The sequence below is a fragment of the Rutidosis leptorrhynchoides genome, chromosome 3 (genome assembly GCF_046630445.1).
Source record: "Rutidosis leptorrhynchoides isolate AG116_Rl617_1_P2 chromosome 3, CSIRO_AGI_Rlap_v1, whole genome shotgun sequence".
Classification (NCBI taxonomy): domain Eukaryota; kingdom Viridiplantae; phylum Streptophyta; class Magnoliopsida; order Asterales; family Asteraceae; genus Rutidosis; species Rutidosis leptorrhynchoides.
The window spans coordinates 362,310,812-362,326,428 of NC_092335.1; positions in this window are offsets into that span (position 1 = coordinate 362,310,812).

A 15,617-nucleotide genomic window follows, 5' to 3' on the forward strand; every position below is an offset into this window, starting at 1 on the left:
AACCAAGCAAAGAACATAAGAGGAACCACAACAATCAACCTCGAGGACCCGCTCTTTTCAATTTTCCATTAACCGTCTCTTTCAAAGCATTCTTCCCGGACCGATTCTCGATCTTGTAAGATAACACATTAGCGGATCTATCACCTGGCGCGCTCTACCCGGCCAAACGTGTCATCATCTCATCGAAAGATATCACCTAGCGGATCTAGCAAAACCGTTTTTATATAATTGTATTACAATCAGTTCAATTAAGGCAAAAAAAAAAAAAAAAAATGTATACCATGTTTTTTTCCCCTTCTTTCGACACAAATTACGCCAAAGTCATTTTGATTGACCAATCTCGAAAAAGTCATTTTGATTGACCAATCTCGAAAACAATGATAACCTGTTTTGCTATTTATAATAATAACGAATTGAAAAATTTAGCGATTGTAAGGGTTCATTTTTATATTTCTTCAAGACTTGTAAATTAATGAGACGGCCTATTCGTTGTTCATCGATTCATAACATTATGCTAGTTGGACAATGAACGTTCTCCCTAGGTTCCATTGTGCTAGTCGGAAATGGTTTTGGTTGGGCTGGTATTTCGGGTTCAAGTGTAGCCTAGTCTGTTTAGTTTGTTAGCCGAGTTAAAAATTTTCCACCTTGTTTTTGGTTAGGTCATCTCCGGGTTTAACTGGTTTGTTTGATCACTTGTTTTTTGTTTGTTGACTAGGCTAGTATTTAGTTTAGATTATAGTTCTTGTACCTTGTTGATCTTCGGATTCATTATTTATAGTATCGTTTTTCCGAAGAAAAAAAAAATCAGTTCACCACATCACAATGCATAGAGTAACGAGTTTGAGAATTGCTAAAATAGTGACATAATAGGCTAATATCAAGTGCTTGAAAATTACTATATAAAAACGCCACAATATTATAGTTTTACGTGATCACTTTTAATTTTGTCTTGTGTACCAATCATATTTTTAGGCAATGTCTCTTGCATACCGATCATTTTCCTTGTACTTGGTGGTTCCTGAAAGTCTCGGTAGCTTAAAAGATCATAAGGTCCCGAGTGTATATGTGGTCACATAATCTTTAAAAGCTACTGTAAACAACTAGCCATAACCATTGTCTTTTGAGCGGGTTTCGTTTCTCTATTTAGTTTTTTTGGTTTGGTGTTTGGTAGGAGCCTTGTTTTTGTGTTGTAGGTTGTTAGCAGGGGCGGATTTGAGCATGTGCTAAGTGTGCCATAGAACAGGGCCCATAATCCGAAGGGGCCCAAGAAAAATCCTACGTATATTATATTTAGTGATCCAGCGCAAGTCCATTAATTGTCTGATATTAAATTTTTGCAACCGCTATTTTGAAAGATGGTAGTAGTACTCATGATATTTTTAGTTTTATAGAAATTATTATATATATGAAAATTTTTACGATATAAAAGGCCTAATTTGTATTTGCCGAATAGGGCCCATATTTTTAACGGGACGGCCCTGGTTGTTAGTTTGTAGCTTCTTTGTCTAGCTTGTTAAGTTTGGTGGTTTGATTCAGTTGTGTTGTTTAGGTTGTTTGTGTATTGGCCATGTTTCGGTTTTCATCATTCGGTTGAATCATTTGGTTAGAGCAGTGACGGATTTAGGAATGACAGTCAGTGGTGTCACTGTTTAAAAATTCAATTTTTTCTTTTTACTATATGACCAATGGTGGATTCAGAAATTTTATTCGAGGGGGCAAAAATTTACACTATCTACTAGCAAAGTCGATCTTGAGTATGTTATTGTGGTTTATCTAGAGGATAAATAAAGGGGGATGATTCTCACACACACTTTTTTGATCCTCACACACCAATTAAGTATTATTAGAAGAGTAAAATGTTAAAATAGGTGTGTGAGGATCAAAAAAGTGTGTGTGAGAATCATCTCCCATAAATAAATGCCACTATCTATGAATATTATAAGCAAGTGACATGAGGTGTATAAAACCTAATCTATTTATATCTCATTTTCTATTTATATCTCAATTGTTTTTCTACTTTTTCAAACTTTTTCTTCTAAAATCAATCAAATGTTTCCCTTCCCAAGCTCTCCTTTCACCCCAACCGGTCCGGCAAAGTCTCGCCGGATTCCCACTTTTAAACCAAAATTCAGAAATCAACACAACAATGGGGAGTGGATTAGTGCTCAGAAAAAACAGAATCATACCCCAAGCAAGAACGACTACATCAAAGATCTAATTCGAAAGTATGGAGACTATGAAAACCAGAACATACAATCTTACGCCACCTATCCCAACAACATACCTCTCCAAAATAACACCCACACTTACCCAAAAAACCTCACCTCTATCATGTTTTTCAATTACCCGGAACATTGGAACGGTCCTGATCTTCGTGTATTCTTCAAGAGATATGGCAACGTAATAGACATCTTCGTACCTGCTGGGAAAAAATTAAAAAATGGCAAACAATTCGGCTTTGTGAGATTTGACGACATCAAAGATGTTGATTTCTTACTCAAGAGACTAAATACCATCTATTTGAATGGAAATTGGCTTAGAGCCTATCGTGCACACAATAGGAAAAGCAAACAGCAAGCAAATGAAAAACAACATAAGCCTAGCCACACCTTCCAAAACCATGAAAAAACCCCAGAAACTAATTCCTTCACTGCAAAAAAAGGCCAGCCCTTTCAATCCTACGTCCCCAAGCGTAAATCCAACCATAATGAAAAATCCCAAAAACACGACAACAAACATAGTGATGAGCACACCTGCAATAAGGCTCCGGAAAATGCCTGTAAACCAACCTATGATCACCCAAGTAACAAACCCCGTCTGATAAACTTGGATGAAGAAGAGTCAAATAAACAAATCCTAAAAAAGGCCATTATTGGGGAAATTTTAGATATCGACTTAATTGAAGACTTTCCTACGCTTTGCACTGCAGAAGGCCTTTCAAATTTCAACATTAAATATTTAGGGGGACTTGAGATCTGCCTTACTTTCGATGATGAGGAAACAATTGAAAACATCCTCAACGATAAAAAACATATTCTTTACCAATGGATGCATAATATCAGGAGGGTGGAGGAGAAGAGTTTCCAATCCGCTAGGCTTTCATGGCTTATTATAAAAGGTGTCCCAATGTCATGCTGGTCGGAAAAGAATTTTAGGAAAATAGCTGGTTGGTACGGCACCATTCTTGACACCTACAATTGTAATTTTAACGGAAATCAAAACCTAGTTGCCGGTAAAGTCCTGGTTAAAATATGGGGTCACGAGCTATTGAACAACACAGTTGAAATTAGAACAGGTGAAAACCTTTTTTATGTCAAAGTAATTGAAGATGTTAAAAGCATTGTGGAAATCGATATGGAAGAGGTAGAATCAATCGATGATCTAACGGACTCTAATAGCAAACTCGATCACCTTCACGATTCTGACCAGTCCGATAATGAAATTGAAGAAAACGTTAACTTACCGCCGGAGTTTTGCTCACCAAAGTTCGTCGGAGAAGTTGAGAGTTCAAGATGTTTTGCCACGTCAGACGATCTAGGTGGCAATAAATGTACTGACAACAACCCCAAAACAAACGGCTTTGAAAGTTCAACCGATAGTATCGAATCTCACTCCATAAATGATCATGCGTGCTTTGGAAACTACCAACAGGTTAACGAGACAATCAAGGAAGACATAATTAAAGATAGCGTATTCCCAAAAAAAAGTAACGCCTCTCCCCAAGAAGATAACCTAACCCCCAATTTAACCCCTAGTCCTATCCCAAATTCAATCAATAGACCCGATTTTGTACCCGATTCCTTGAGCCCACCTTTTATTGAAACGAATCCAGTGAACTTGGCCCAACCCAATTCAGCTAAACTCTCTCCCCAGCCCAATAAAGAAAACAGCCCTGATCCGTACACTGATGGACCTCTTGATAATCCCCTGGGCCTATCCAATCCCTGTTTTAACCTCGATACACTTAATCCCTCAACTGATAATTCAAACCCAAGTGATGATACAAATAACTCTGATCCTTCCATTTTTCATTTCAATTCAAAAGTCCCTAAACCTTCAACTGATACAAACCTAGATGTAAATACAACATGTATAGCCTCCCAAAATCACATACAGTCGACTTCAAACCCGAATAAGAAACGCAAAACCTCAAGTAAAAGCTCCACTGAATCTACCTGGGCAAACTTACAACGATGGAACTCCTCGTCCAAATTCTTAAGAGTCAAATCTTTCGCCAGAAACCCCAATAGAAAGTGCACTGTCAAGAAAAACAAACCCAACACTAATTCAAGGTGCAGCAGGTCAAAAGAAGCACAATCCCTATCGGAAAAATCTTTTAACTGTGATGATGTTGGAAAGATCCTCGGCCTGTCAAAGAAGTAATTCGTCTGCAAACCAGAAGGTATCATTTTCGTGTCCTTTCTCTTAATTTAATCATGAAGTTCCTTTCTTTAAACATTAGAGGATTAGGCATTGTTGATAAAGACAAATTTAATTGGTTTAAAAATTTATGCTTTCATGAAAAATCTAATATTATTGCTTTACAAGAAACAAAATGTTGTAATATTCCGGAACAATGGATTGAGAATATTTGGGGAAGTTATGACTTTAAATACGCTTTTAAAAAATCTAATGGTTTTTCGGGTGGTCTCCTAACGGTTTGGGATCCAAATTTCTTTATTGGTAACTGTGTTGTTGAACGAGAATCCTTTATTGCGATAAAAGGATATTGGAAAGATGTAGGTACTGAACTAATCTTGGTGAACACGTATGGTCCCCATGCTGATTGTGCTAAAAAAAGAATGTGGAGTGATCTCCATGATATAATGAAGTATAATGATGCGATGTGGGTAGTATTCGGGGATTTTAATGAAGTAAGATTCTCCTCTGAACGAAAAAACACAGAATTCTGCGAGCGTAGAGCTAAACTTTTCAACGACTTCATCAAAGATAACTCTCTACTTGATGTTCCTCTTGGAGGAAGAATATATACAAGAATTAGTGACAATGGAAGAAAATTCAGCAAGTTAGATAGATTCCTAATATCGGAAAGCTTTTTGCAACAGTGGCCTAACATAAGCGCAATGGTACTCGACAAGAAACATACTGATCATTGTCCCATCATCTTAAAAGACGGCGATATTGATTTCGGGCCCAAACCTAAAAAAGTTTTCGATGAATGGTTATATCATAAAGACGCTTACGATATTGTTAAAAAAGCATGGTCAGAGAGGGAGAATAACAATAGACCTGATTACATTTTCCGGGAGAAATTAAAAATCGTAAAGCAAGCGCTTCGTAATTGGTTTTCTACATCTCAAGGCAGACTTAAAATGGAAATTGAGGATTTAAGCAAAGTTGTGATCGACTGGGAACTCAAGGCCGAGGCTACTGATCTAAATGAGGAACAACATAAAAACTGGATGGAAGATAGTGAAAAGCTCCTACAAAAGGAAAAAGCACAGGTTGAAATGTTAAAGCAAAAGGCTAGACTTAAGTGGGCGTTAGAAGGCGATGAAAACAGCAGGTTTTTCCATTCTTATATCCGACGACGGCAACATAAAAACAACATTCATGGTATTAATGCTGCCGGGGTTTGGACCTCTAACCCAATCGACATAAAAGCCGAAGCACTCAAATATTTTCAAGGACTCTTCGAGAAAAACGAATCAGATACCTTTATGTTAAATAACTGGGAGGGTCCAAAATTAGATAATCTTACGTCAAATGAATTGGAAGTTCCTTTCTCCGAAGTCGAAGTTTTTGAAGCAATAAAAGGATGCGGGAAAAACAAAGCTCCGGGGCCTGACGGGTTTAATATCTTGTTCTACACAAAATTTTGGGATATCATCAAAGAAGACCTCCTAAACGCAATCAATTGGTTCTGGAAATCGGGGCAAATCTCCAACGGCTGTAATGCTTCATTCATCACGCTCATCCCAAAGGTAAAAGATCCTCTTAATTTTTCAAATTATCTGTAGTGACCCGAACTTTTCCATGTTTATATATATTAATTGAGATTGATATTTACATGATTAAATGTTTCCAACATGTTAAGCAATCAAACTTGTTAAGACTTGATTAATTGAAATATGTTTCATATAGACAATTGACCACCCAAGTTGATCGGTGATTCACGAACGTTAAAACTTGTAAAAACTATATGATGACATATATATGGATATATATATATATATATATATATATATATAGTTAACATGATACTATTATAAGAAAACATATCATAAAGTATATTAACAATGAACTACATATGTAAAAACAAGACTACTAACTTAATGATTTTTAAACGAGACATATATGTAACGATTATCGTTGTAAAGACATTTAATGTATATATATCATATTAAGAGATATTCATACATGATAATATCATGATAATATAATAATTTAAAATCTCATTTGATATTATAAACATTGGGTTAACAACATTTAACAAGATCGTTAACCTAAAGGTTTCAAAACAACACTTACATGTAACGACTAACGATGACTTAACGACTCAGTTAAAATGTATATACATGTAGTGTTTTAATATGTATTTATACACTTTTGAAAGACTTCAATACACTTATCAAAATACTTCTACTTAACAAAAATGCTTACAATTACATCCTCGTTCAGTTTCATCAACAATTCTACTTGTATGCACCCGTATTCGTACTCGTACAATACACAGCTTTTAGATGTATGTACTATTGGTATATACACTCCAATGATCAGCTCTTAGCAGCCCATGTGAGTCACCTAACACATGTGGGAACCATCATTTGGCAACTAGCATGAAATATCTCATAAAATTACAAAAATATGAGTAATCATTCATGACTTATTTACATGAAAACAAAATTTCATATCCTTTATATCTAATCCATACACCAACGACCAAAAACACCTACAAACACTTTCATTCTTCAATTTTATTCATCTAATTGATCTCTCTCAAGTTCTATCTTCAAGTTCTAAGTGTTCTTCATAAATTCCAAAAGTTCTAGTTTCATAAAATCAAGAATACTTTCAAGTTTGCTAGCTCACTTCCAATCTTGTAAGGTGATCATCCAACCTCAAGAAATCTTTGTTTCTTATAGTAGGTTATCATTCTAATACAAGGTAATAATCATATTCAAACTTTGGTTCAATTTCTATAACTATAACAATCTTATTTCAAGTGATGATCTTACTTGAACTTGTTTTCGTGTCATGATTCTGCTTCAAGAACTTCGAGCCATCCAAGTATCCATTGAAGCTAGATCCATTTTTCTCTTTTCCAGTAGGTTTATCCAAGGAAATTAAGGTAGTAATGATGTTCATAACATCATTCAATTCATACATATAAAGCTATCTTATTCGAAGGTTTAAACTTGTAATCACTAGAACATAGTTTAGTTAATTCTAAACTTGTTCGCAAATAAAAGTTAATCCTTCTAACTTGACTTTTAAAATCAACTAAAAACATGTTCTATATCTATATGATATGCTAACTTAATGATTTAAAACCTGGAAACACGAAAAATACCGTAAAACCGGATTTACGCCGTCGTAGTAACACCGCGGGCTGTTTTGGGTTAGTTAATTAAAAACTATGATAAACTTTGATTTAAAAGTTGTTATTCTGAGAAAATGATTTTTATTATGAACATGAAACTATATCCAAAAATTATGGTTAAACTCAAAGTGGAAGTATGTTTTCTAAAATGGTCATCTAGACGTCGTTCTTTCGACTGAAATGACTACCTTTACAAAAACGACTTGTAACTTATTTTTCTGACTATAAACCTATACTTTTTCTGTTTAGATTCATAAAATAGAGTTCAATATGAAACCATAGCAATTTGATTCACTCAAAACGGATTTAAAATGAAGAAGTTATGGGTAAAACAAGATTGGATAATTTTTCTCATTTTAGCTACGTGAAAATTGGTAACAAATCTATTCCAACCATAACTTAATCAACTTGTATTGTATATTATGTAATCTTGAGATACCATAGACACGTATACAATGTTTCGACCTATCATGTCGACACATCTATATATATTTCGGAACAACCATAGACACTCTATATGTGAATGTTGGAGTTAGCTATACAGGGTTGAGGTTGATTCCAAAATATATATAGTTTGAGTTGTGATCAATACTGAGATACGTATACACTGGGTCGTGGATTGATTCAAGATAATATTTATCGATTTATTTCTGTACATCTAACTGTGGACAACTAGTTATAGGTTACTAACGAGGACAGCTGACTTAATAAACTTAAAACATCAAAATATATTAAAAGTGTTGTAAATATATTTTGAACATACTTTAATATATATGTATATATTGTTATAGGTTCGTGAATCAACAGTGGCCAAGTCTTACTTCCCGACGAAGTAAAAATCTGTGAAAGTGAGTTATAGTCCCACTTTTAAAATCTAATATTTTTGGGATGAGAATACATGCAGGTTTTATAAATGATTTACAAAATAGACACAAGTACGTGAAACTACATTCTATGGTTGAATTATCGAAATCGAATATGCCCCTTTTTATTAAGTCTGGTAATCTAAGAATTAGGGAACAGACACCCTAATTGACGCGAATCCTAAAGATAGATCTATTGGGCCTAACAAACCCCATCCAAAGTACCGGATGCTTTAGTACTTTGAAATTTATATCATATCCGAAGGGTGTCCCGGAATGATGGGGATATTCTTATATATGCATCTTGTTATTGTCGGTTACCAGGTGTTCACCATATGAATGATTTTTATCTCTATGTATGGGATGTGTATTGAAATATGAAATCTTGTGGTCTATTGTTACGATTTGATATATATAGGTTAAACCTATAACTCACCAACATTTTTGTTGACGTTTAAAGCATGTTTATTCTCAGGTGAATATTAAGAGCTTCCGCTGTTGCATACTAAAATAAGGACAAGATTTGGAGTCCATGTTTGTATGATAGTGTGTAAAAACTGCATTCAAGAAACTGATTTCGATGTAACATATTTGTATTGTAAACCATTATGTAATGGTCGTGTGTAAACAGGATATTTTAGATTATCATTATTTGATAATCTACGTAAAGCTTTTTAAATCTTTATTTATGAAATAAAGGTTATGGTTTGTTTTAAAAATGAATGCAGTCTTTGAAAAACGTCTCATATAGAGGTCAAAACCTCGCAACGAAATCAATTAATATGGAACGTTTTTAATCAATAAGAACGGGACATTTCAGTTGGTATCAGAGCGTTGGTCTTAGAGAACCAGAAAATTTGCATTAGTGTGTCTTATCGAGTTTGTTAGGATGCATTAGTGAGTCTGGACTTCGACCGTGTTTTCTTTAAAAATGATTGCTTAACATTTTTGTTGGAAACTATATATTTTTAACATATGAATATTATGTGATATATTAATCTCTTAACGTGTTTGATATTATGTGATAGATGTCTACCTCTAGAACAAGTCCCATTGACTCACCTAATAATAATGAAGAGTCAAATGTAAATTGGAATGATTTGTGGACTGATTCACAAGTTCCCGAAGAGGAACCGGAAGAAGAGTCGGAACCGGAAGAAGAATCGGAACCGGAAGAAGAATCGGAACCGGATGAAGAAATAGAACCGGTGGGGGAAATAATAAAACGGTTAAGTAAAAGAAAATCCTCAACCAACCGACCAAAGTTAATTATGGTCAATGGTGTTTCCGCCAAGGAAGCAAAATATTGGGAGGATTACCAATTCTCCGATGAATCGGATTCCGACGAGAATTCCGATGATGTTATAGAAATTACCCCAACTGAATTTAAAAAGGCAAAAGAAAATAATAAGGGAAAGGGCATAAAAATAGAGAAATCTAATTCCAACCCCGATGAACTTTATATGTATCGTCAACCCCCGAAGTCCTTAAGTTGTAACAATGACCCGGGAACCTCTAAACCACCAGGTTTTTCTAAACCAATGTGGACAACGACGGCTCGTATTAGGGGAACATCATATATCCCTAGAAACTTGGCAAAACGAACCAAAACCGAAGAAGAAGAAACGAGCGAGTCGGAATAAGATAGTTGTATTCGTGTGGTGTAATATATGTAATATAGTGTTCTTATGCTTTATGATATATGTAAAAATTGCTTGTATTAATAAGTATTTTTTTTATGAAAACTCTTGTCTATTTTACAGTTTAAAAACACAAAATGGATAGACAACCCAATATTTTAAGAGACCTACCCGGAGACATGATTGATGAAATCTTGTCTAGAGTCAGCCAGAATTCTTCGGCACAACTATTTAAGGCGAGATCAGTTTGTAAGACATTCGAAGAACGTTCCAAGAATGTCTTGGTTTATAAGAGACTTTCGTTTGAAAGATGGGGGATATCACATTGGGAAACCCATAAGTTACGATGTGTTTACTTTGATGCATATATTGCGGGGAACCCAAATGCTATTTTACGCAACGGGTTAAGAAATTATTTTGACTCAATATATCCGAATATTGGACTTCGTGATTTAGAAAAAGCGGCTAACATGCAACATAAAGAAGCATGTTATGCTTACGGATTAGTAATGTTCGCTTCTCACCAAAGTGAGAACAAGAACATCGGGCTACAACTATTAAACAAAACGTTTCCACAAGTGATGGAGTCGGTAATTGGGGTAAGAAATGAGGTTTTTAGATTATTACGGGACTGTTGGACATTACGTAACCCTCGTCCCTTTGATGACGTTACAACACGCTGTCTTATCAACGGCCATAACGATTATGTTGCACAAGACCAAGGATGGGAAGTAGTCCTAGTAAAACCAGAATGCATGACTTGTTTCTGGACGTATGAATTACGTGTCTTTGTTGCCTTTGCTGAACGACTTGTGTACTAGCTAGAATTGTCTTCACAACTATCTTGTATCAAAGTTATTGTGTGCTATATTTCATGCTTTATGTAAAATAAGCGGTATTGTAAGTTTGTAAAATATTGTATAAAAGTTTGAACGCGAAATATTAGTATAATCAGTTTTTCATATAGAATTGTAGTAGTTGAATTGTATATTAGCTACTAAGTATGAACTTAACGGGTAGGTACTACCCGAATTTAAACTTATAAAACGCTAATATGAAGAAAAAGCTTTTATAAATGAGTTCATATTATGCTACGAAATACTATTAACTACTCTTAATATTCTGTATGATTAACTTGTTCCATTTAACTATTTTAAAGGAAATGGCACCGACTACTCGACACACCGTGAATATGAATGAAGAGGAATTCCGTACTTTTCTAGCTTCAAACATAGCTGCAGTACAGGCTGCGCTACATACCAACAATAACCTTGGATCTAGCAGTACAGGAAATCGTGTAGGATGCACTTACAAAGAATTCACTGCCTGCAAACCTTTGGAATTTGATGGAACCGAAGGACCGATCGGATTGAAACGGTGGACCGAGAAGGTTGAATCGGTGTTTGCCATAAGTAAGTGTACTGAAGAGGATAAAGTGAAGTACGCTACGCATACCTTCACAGGTTCTGCGTTAACATGGTGGAATACCTATCTAGAGCAAGTGGGACAAGATGTTGCGTACGCACTACCGTGGTCAGCATTCAAGCACTTGATGAACGAGAAGTACCGTCCTAGAACCGAGGTCAATAAGCTCAAGACAGAACTTAGAGGGTTACGAACCCAAGGATTTGATATTACCACGTACGAAAGACGATTCACAGAATTGTGCCTATTGTGTCCGGGAGCATTCGAAGATGAGGAAGAGAAGATCGACGCATTTGTGAAAGGATTACCGGAAAGAATCCAAGAAGATATAAGTTCACACGAGCCCGCCTCCATACAACAGGCATGTAGAATGGCTCACAAACTAGTGAACCAGATTGAAGAAAGAATTAAAGAACAGACTGCTGAAGAGGCCAATGTGAAGCAAGTCAAAAGAAAGTGGGAGGAAAACGGTGATAAGAATCACCAATACAACAACAACAGCAATTACAACAATAATCGCAACAATTATCCCAACAATCGCAACATCAATCGCAACTACAACAAACGGCCCAACAACAACAACAACAACAACAACAACAACAACTACAACAATCATCCCAACAATAATAATAACCGCAACAACAACAACAATCAGAAGCAGCTATGCCAAAGGTGTGAAAAGAATCACTCGGGGTTCTGCACCAAATTTTGCAACAAGTGTAAAAGAAATGGTCATAGCTCGGCGAAGTGTGAGGTCTACGGACCAGGGGTTAATAGAACGAAAGGAACAAATGGTGTCGGAACGAGTAATGGCGGAGCAAGTAGTGTCGGAGCAAGTTATGCCAATGTAGTTTGTTATAAATGTGGAAAACCAGGCCACATTATTAGAAATTGCCCGAACCAGGAGAACACGAATGGACAAGGCCGTGGAAGAGTTTTCAATATTAATGCGGTAGAGGCACAGGAAGACCCGGAGCTTGTTACGGGTACGTTTCTTATTGACAATAAATCTGCTTACGTTTTATTTGATTCGGGTGCGGATAGAAGCTATATGAGTAGAGATTTTTGTGCTAAATTAAGTTGTCCATTGACGCCTTTGGATAGTAAATTTTTACTCGAATTAGCAAATGGTAAATTAATTTCAGCAGATAATATATGTCGGAATCGAGAAATTAAACTGGTTAGCGAAACATTTAAGATTGATTTGATACCAGTAGAGTTAGGGAGTTTTGATGTGATAATCGGTATGGACTGGTTGAAAGAAGTGAAAGCGGAGATCGTTTGTTACAAAAATGCAATTCGCATTATACGAGAAAAAGGAAAACCCTTAATGGTGTACGGAGAAAAGGGCAACACGAAGCTACATCTTATTAGTAATTTGAAGGCACAAAAACTAATAAGAAAAGGTTGCTATGCTGTTCTAGCACATGTCGAGAAAGTACAAACTGAAGAAAAGAGCATCAATGATGTTCCCATTGCAAAAGAATTTCCCGATGTATTTCCGAAAGAATTACCGGGATTATCCCCACATCGATCCGTTGAATTTCAAATAGATCTTGTACCAGGAGCTGCACCAATAGCTCGTGCTCCTTACAGACTAGCACCCAGCGAGATGAAAGAACTGCAAAGCCAATTACAAGAACTTTTAGAGCGTGGTTTCATTCGACCAAGCACATCACCGTGGGGAGCTCCTGTTTTGTTTGTCAAGAAGAAAGATGGTACATTCAGGTTGTGTATCGACTACCGAGAGTTGAATAAACTTACCATCAAGAACCGCTACCCACTACCGAGAATCGACGACTTATTTGATCAACTACAAGGCTCGTCTGTTTATTCAAAGATTGACTTACGTTCCGGGTATCATCAAATGCGGGTGAAAGAAGATGATATTCCAAAGACTGCTTTCAGAACACGTTACGGTCATTACGAGTTTATGGTCATGCCGTTTGGTTTAACTAATGCACCAGCTGTGTTCATGGATCTTATGAACCGAGTGTGTGGACCATACCTTGACAAGTTTGTCATTGTTTTCATTGATGACATACTTATTTACTCAAAGAATGACCAAGAACACGGTGAACATTTGAGAAAGGTGTTAGAAGTATTGAGGAAGGAAGAATTGTACGCTAAGTTTTCAAAGTGTGCATTTTGGTTGGAAGAAGTTCAATTCCTCGGTCACATAGTGAACAAAGAAGGTATTAAGGTGGATCCGGCAAAGATAGAAACTGTTGAAAAGTGGGAAACCCCGAAAACTCCGAAACACATACGCCAGTTTTTAGGACTAGCTGGTTACTACAGAAGGTTCATCCAAGACTTTTCCAGAATAGCAAAACCCTTGACTGCATTAACGCATAAAGGGAAGAAATTTGAATGGAATGATGAACAAGAGAAAGCGTTTCAGTTATTGAAGAAAATGCTAACTACGGCACCTATATTGTCATTGCCTGAAGGGAATGATGATTTTGTGATTTATTGTGATGCATCAAAGCAAGGTCTCGGTTGTGTATTAATGCAACGAACGAAGGTGATTGCTTATGCGTCTAGACAATTGAAGATTCACGAGCAAAATTATACGACGCATGATTTGGAATTAGGCGCGGTTATTTTTGCACTAAAGACTTGGAGGCACTACTTATATGGGGTCAAAAGTATTATATATACCGACCACAAAAGTCTTCAACACATATTTAATCAGAAACAACTGAATATGAGGCAGCGTAGGTGGATTGAATTATTGAATGATTACGACTTTGAGATTCGTTACCACCCGGGGAAGGCAAATGTGGTAGCCGATTCCTTGAGCAGGAAGGACAGAGAACCCATTCGAGTAAAATCTATGAATATAATGATTCATAATAACATTACTACTCAAATAAAGGAGGCGCAACAAGGAGTTTTAAAAGAGGGAAATTTAAAGGATGAAATACCCAAAGGATCGGAGAAGCATCTTAATATTCGGGAAGACGGAACCCGGTATAGGGCTGAAAGGATTTGGGTACCAAAATTTGGAGATATGAGAGAAATGGTACTTAGAGAAGCTCATAAAACCAGATACTCAATACATCCTGGAACGGGGAAGATGTACAAGGATCTCAAGAAACATTTTTGGTGGCCGGGTATGAAAGCCGATGTTGCTAAATACGTAGGAGAATGTTTGACGTGTTCTAAGGTCAAAGCTGAGCATCAGAAACCATCAGGTCTACTTCAACAACCCGAAATCCCGGAATGGAAATGGGAAAACATTACCATGGATTTCATCACTAAATTGCCAAGGACTGCAAGTGGTTTTGATACTATTTGGGTAATAGTTGATCGTCTCACCAAATCAGCACACTTCCTACCAATAAGAGAAGATGACAAGATGGAGAAGTTAGCACGACTGTATTTGAAGGAAGTCGTCTCCAGACATGGAATACCAATCTCTATTATCTCTGATAGGGATGGCAGATTTATTTCAAAATTCTGGCAGACATTACAGCAAGCATTAGGAACTCGTCTAGACATGAGTACTGCCTATCATCCACAAACTGATGGGCAGAGCAAAAGGACGATAAAAAAGCTTGAAGACATGCTACGAGCATGTGTTATTGATTTCGGAAACAGTTGGGATCGACATCTACCGTTAGCAGAATTTTCCTACAACAACTGCTACCATTCAAGCATTGAGATGGCACCGTTTGAAGCACTTTATGGTAGAAAGTGCAGGTCTCCGATTTGTTGGAGTGAAGTGGGGGATAGACAGATTACGGGTCCGGAGATTATACAAGAAACTACCGAGAAGATCATCCAAATTCAACAACGGTTGAAAACCGCCCAAAGTCGACAAAAGAGCTACGCTGACATTAAAAGAAAAGATATAGAATTTGAAATTGGAGAGATGGTCATGCTTAAAGTTGCACCTTGGAAAGGCGTTGTTCGATTTGGTAAACGAGGGAAATTAAATTCAAGGTATATTGGACCATTCAAGATTATTGATCGTGTCGGACCAGTAGCTTACCGACTAGAGTTACCTCAACAACTCGCGGCTGTACATAACACTTTCCACGTCTCGAATTTAAAGAAATGTTTTGCTAAAGAAGATCTCACTATTCCGTTAGATGAAATCCAAATCAACGAAAAACTTCA